This window comes from Phaenicophaeus curvirostris, chromosome 1, assembly GCF_032191515.1.
Source record: "Phaenicophaeus curvirostris isolate KB17595 chromosome 1, BPBGC_Pcur_1.0, whole genome shotgun sequence".
NCBI lineage: Eukaryota > Metazoa > Chordata > Aves > Cuculiformes > Cuculidae > Phaenicophaeus > Phaenicophaeus curvirostris.
In genome coordinates this window covers 61,324,104-61,330,103 of record NC_091392.1, presented here as the reverse complement: position 1 = coordinate 61,330,103, position 6,000 = coordinate 61,324,104, and positions in this window count along the sequence as shown.

Genomic DNA, 6,000 nt, shown 5'->3' with positions numbered 1-6,000 from the left:
AATAAGATTAAGTAACTGATCTATGGAGACAGTTCATCGCCACTCAGAGCTCAGATAAACACCTCCACTGAAATATGTATCGTTATATCACAGTCCAGAGCAGTCAATTCTGCCAAGGCTTTACATCCCCTGGGGTGGGATCTGTCTTGTCTTGTCTTCAGCTATTTAAAAGGTAGGTGTTTATCTTAACCAGTAGCGGTGGCTTCTCCTATAACCTGTGGAAAGATAACTGGTATCAGCAGCCAGACGTCTCACTTGTCACACTTGCAGCTGTAGTTTCCAAATTGTTTAGAGAGCACAATATGTCCTGGAAATTTGGCACTGTTATATGCCAAGCCAACCTGGGTCTTGACAGGCTCTGGAATTGTAACCTAAATAATACAGAATTCTGCATTGTGCTTAAATGGCTTCTGCTTCTGACGCACCTCAGAGTGAAAGAAGCCCTCTCCTGACTGCATAATTTTTATATCACTGGTGCTATTGAAGGAAAAAGCAGCTTTACAGTAGAAAATTTGAGAATCAGTAAGACATTCTACTAAATGGCATTATCCTCTGAGTATTTGCTGTCAAGTTTAGTGATTAGGAATGAGCATGGATGAGGTTGATAAAGCTGTTCTCTGTGCCAAACTCCCACGTTACGTAAAGTTCAGATAAAATTTTATTTAAAATGTAATAACCAAGATTTTCAAGGGCAAGGTATATCTGTCTCTGTCCCCTTAAGCACTAATCTGCAAATCTCTATACTTCCATCCACCATAAAGAGAGGGACTAATGCTACCAAAAGGCATATCTGTAGGATTTTAAGCTCAACAGCAAGTATGAAAAGAAATCATGAGGAAACAAATTGCTGAAATTTCCAACAGGCCTCCACAAATGCAATGTCCACAGAATTCCTGTAGTGACCGAGTTGCTGTTATGGTTGCCTGCGCTGCAGACTGGTGTCCCAGAAAAGAGGCGACCAGCCCCACCTATAAACACGGCCACCATCTCTTTGAAGCTGTGGGGCAGGGCCACCAACCCCTCTACTCCAAGCTAGCAAGAAAACTATCACTTTTCCTTTGGCTGAGTGGTAGCAAAACAGCACCTTAGAATGAGAACCTCTGCTTTACTGTAGATGTGTGCTGTTTACAGATGGAGCCTTAAGCATACGCAGTACAGAATTCCTACTTGGCTTTTATTTTACAGCAGTGCAGATTTAGAGAATCATGTCTTAAGGAGTCAAGAAACTTGTGTGGAAGAGCTTTCAAATAAACCATCTACTGAGCTGTGGAGACACAGTCATTCTGGCTCTAGATAGCCTACGCACACTGTCCTCTAGCTGTGAAAAGTAATAGTGTTCAAGTTAAATTACTTGCTTCCAAACCACCATCAACTGGAAGACAGAGTAAATCTTCCTTGAAAATAAAATTACACCGGGAGATACTAGAATTGCACCAGCCAAGGTAAAGAAGAAAGTTCCTACTCTGCGGGTATTAGCCATTTAATTTTGCCCTCTCTTGAGGTGAAATAGGCTGAACTGATCTGTTAGATTAGTTTTCTCATCGAAAAGGTTGACTCTATTCTCCTATCCTCCCACTCCATCACTTCCTCTACTGCTCACCTGGCTGCTTGATGAGCCACTTCGGTCCTCAGTCAATTAACCTGTGGGAAGGGAAAAGAGGGCAGAACACAGCTCCCCATTAACAGTTTCTTGTTTTCAGGGTTTTCATTCTTAACCTATTTCGTGGTTTTTTAATTTGTTTTGTTTTGGTGGGGTTTTTCCTTTTTCAGTAAAGAAGCGGAGAAGGACTGAAGAGAAAATCCACCAGAGTGAATAGTAGATGAATGCAAGACCAGACAGGGAGACTCTTTTTCTCCACAAAACCAGCAGTGAGCTCAGCAGGTAACTGAGCTTGTGGTTTCTAGTACAAAACGCCCTCCAGAGACAATTATTATAATCCTTTGTCCACAGTGGTTGATGTCAGCAACCAGGGTGGACACGGGGTACTTCGTGACAGCTCCATACGAGAGAATCTTCATGCAGAGGCAGCATTACAACTCTCTTGGCTGAAAGATCTTAGGTAGGGTAACGGCATTTTTGCGTGCCAGAGCCATCAATTCAGCTCATGGTGCTGCTTGAGAGAACTGAAGACTCTTTAGTGACAGTACAAACACACCTTACCACATCTGTGCTATACCAGAAGAACTCCAAAATGGAAGCAAATGACCTTACTCATAAAATGTAGGGTTAACAATTACTCTCAAAGGAAACAAATCTTCTGTAAACTCAAACACTTCACTCAGAAATGCTTCATTTTATGCTTAAAAGAAAAAGCAAGAGATGCCTTGTCGGTATTGCACATTGCAGAGATTGAATGAGAGATACCATTTAAAGTAATTCAGTCAGACTACTAAAAATATCCTGGGAGGATATTTAATTGAATTTTTATATGATTTGCACTGGTTTAGTTCAAGGCCAACCCTTATTACTTTCAGCTGCTCACTGAGAATCTAAAGGACATGCTCTTGTCTTGGCTGACAGCGGCCAATAGGTGGGCTCCCCTGTGGCAATGCCCCAACTTGGGAAACTCAAAGCTGACCCTAGGAAGTGGAAACTAAAGATGCCATCTGAGGGACAGCAACATCTGGGTGGACTGCAGGTGTATCTGAGGAACAGGCCCATGTAGAAGCTTTTGTTGTTTAGCTGTCACATTGGCCTCCCTCCAACTCATCCCCAGGACAGAGCATGGCAGAACTTGTGGGGAAAAGCTTTGAGGCATGAAAAGTCTGAGCCTCAAAAGGACCAAGGAATTACAAATCCTTTTTGGAAGGCTTGAACAATCCAGACCCCAAGGAAGGGAATACTAAGCATGGAGAGCCTATACCATAGGTTCCTCTAATGTGATATCCTGTTCCCCAGGACAAGATGATTATTTAAAGGTTATATAAAAAAACCACACTGAATATATAAAGTGATGCTTCCTGTAGGTTCTCTTCCCACCCAAGCTTCCAGCCCTTAGTGCTATAAGGGCATCCTGCACTCTAAGTTACAGTCAGATCACCATTTTACTAACCTCCCACCCCGCATGCATACAATTAATCACTTTTTCAACATAGGTGTATTTTTAGACTACAAGATCCTGTGGCAGTTATTTCCATTTAGTTATTCGTAATGCAGAAAAAAACAAAAAAACCCAGCCTTCTTGACTGCTTTAGCCATACCTCTCGTATGGTGAGAAATGGTGACTCACTCCTGCTTGTTTGCCTTTCCCACAAGATTTTAGCACTGCTAAAAGCCTGTGCTGGGAGAACTCCCCAAGACAAGCCTAAAACAGCAAAAACTGGGAAAAGAAACAAAGGGGGAAAAGTGAGAAGCAGATTAAAGCAAAAGTAAACATATATTAACACAGAGTTGTAAAGCTCTGCAAGATTTAAATAGGGAGTCAGTAACCATTTCTCTTGTTCTAAGAATATCAGCAGCATCTCACATTTCCTGAGTGCATCTCTTTTCTTCTCCCTAATTTGTAAGAGGCAGCATGTCTAAGATGGAGACATCACTTTAAGGTGCTTTAAGGCAACTTCCTCACCCGTTTTCTTTTCAGGTCGCTTTGATTTCCACCACGACTTTACCTTCAAAAGTACTTCAGAGCATACCCAGCTGATGGTTCGTGTACGTTCTCAGCCTAGCCAAGAGTCTAGCTCTTGCTTTGACACACAGTTTTCATTTTTATCTTCCTAAATTGAAAAACACGCATGCCTAACCCCCAATATATTTCCCATCCAGTGTTCCAGGCTAACAACTGTGCTTTAATTGCCCCAAGGCATTAAACTGAGCCCAATAGCTATCTGAACACAGAGCTGTGGCTCACTTACATTTGCCATTGCTTTAATATACCTCAGATAGCAGAGAAGTAAACATAGGCTGATACCCATCTCTCAGGCTGATTAAAATAACGCATTTGACAGGGTTAGCAGCATCTCTGCTTTGTTTCCTGCTCTAGCTCCGCAGTGAGAGCTGCTCAGATTGGTCCTGAGGAGAGGTTATCTGTAGAGAGAGCCCCAAGAAGCTGCCTTCACCCATGCCAGCCCCAGGACAGGTTCTGCCCACCAAATGTCCTCCAGAAATAACCCCAAATTCTGGCATTATAGCCCTCAGGAAGCACTGCTCATCTCGGACACAGACATCTTTCTACCCTTCTTGAGCTGACCCTGCTTCAAAATGTCCCTTCTAGGGGAGCTTCCTGCCATACACAGGAGATGTGACAGCCTGCGGACCAGGGGACAGAGAGCTGGAGCCAAACAAGACCAGCATGTTGGCCAAGGACACCACATATTCCCGGCACAGCCACCACAAACGCTCTACCACGTTGAATCAAGTAGACAGGACGTGGCACGTACTTGGGATTCAAGTACAATGGCCATTACTCAGCTTGTCTAAATGAGAAGCTAATGATGAAGCAGGTGGAATGACAACTCCACAGCAGGAGGGAATTAAAGCTTGCTGCTGGAAGTGAACATTTGGAACCAAACCTCACATTGTCCCCCTTAGTTTGACACACACTTAACGTGGCTCCGTTTGGGAGCACAGGAACGAGGTCAGAAATGGGACTTTCAGCCCGTGTGATCAACAGTCACCTCTTGCCCCTTGCAAGAGATGCTCTGAGCCCCCATGCCCACCAGCAGCCTTGGGACCAGGTCAGGCATGGATCAAGCTGCCAAGGGACAGGCACAAGCATGACTTTATGCCACCCAGCTCTGTGACTCCAAAAGTTCTGGGAGACACAGAAAGCTTGTGATTCGTAGGATATAAAATTTGATTTAGCTAAGTTGAAGTTCTTTTTAATTCGAGAAAATATTACTCTAAAAAAACCCAAACACTCACACAATCAGTCTTATCCATCTGACTTCAGTTACAGAAAAGAAACCTTGAGCAATCTCATTTAAACTAGAAATATGCAATGAGCAGCAGTTTCAGTGCGTGCTGTTGGAGTGACCACTGTGAGTTCAATGGTGTAATGCAAACATAAGCCATTAATTTAAGGCAGTTATTTTTAGCAGCTGTAGAGTTAAGGGAGAAATGGTGCTGGCGGAGCCAAGAAAAACACGAACAAGGACAGTGTGAGTCTCTCTGCATCCCCTCTTGCCACTGCAGTGCTGACCCGCCATGCCCTCTGCCACACACGGCTCTCTCATGGCACATCTCTACTCCAGGGGAAGTTATTACAAGTCATGTATGTTTATTTTCAGATACACTGGTGGTGCTGGGCTGACCCAGCTCCTCACAAGAAGTAGTTACACTACACAACTTGTTCACTTGTGTCGTGCCATTTCTCTCTCTGGGATCTTCCTTCCTTCTGTGATATAGCAACACCATGGTGACACCAAAGGGAAATTTGCCTAGAGAGACCTTAAGTTGCTCCATCCCACAATCCACATATACATATACGTGCATATATGTACGTATCTATCTATCTATCTATCTACCTACCTACCTACCTCTCTTTCTCCAAAAGACAGCAGGAGCCCCAGAGTGGGAAGACCACCTTGAGGTCAAACCTGAATGCAAGTCACTGCTTTTGTTTGCCTTGCATCACATCTCATGTGGCACAATCCACATCTTATTGTGGATGGTATTGCATGTCAATTGACATTAAAAGGGAAAAGAGATCTTTAGGATAAATACGTTACCACTTGGTTTTGAAAGCAAGCAATAAGCAGAACTTGATCTACTCTGTGCCTAACCCAGAGTAAAACCCATTTTCAAGGAAAGAAGTGCTCATGAAGACAAGCATATACAGACTAAAGAAGCAGCTGGATTTTAGCAGCCAATCTGTCACTATGAGCCCAGGTCATCTCCCATTAAAATCTAAAGAGGGGGATGGCTGCAGCGGGGGATGTGCTCAACAGCAGCAGATGCTTCATGGAGGGGTCTGGCCACAGCACAATCTCCCTATATCCCTGCAATCACTTGCAGGCACCTGATTTTCAGCCAACATAGTAGGGCAGGACAAGAGTCATTGA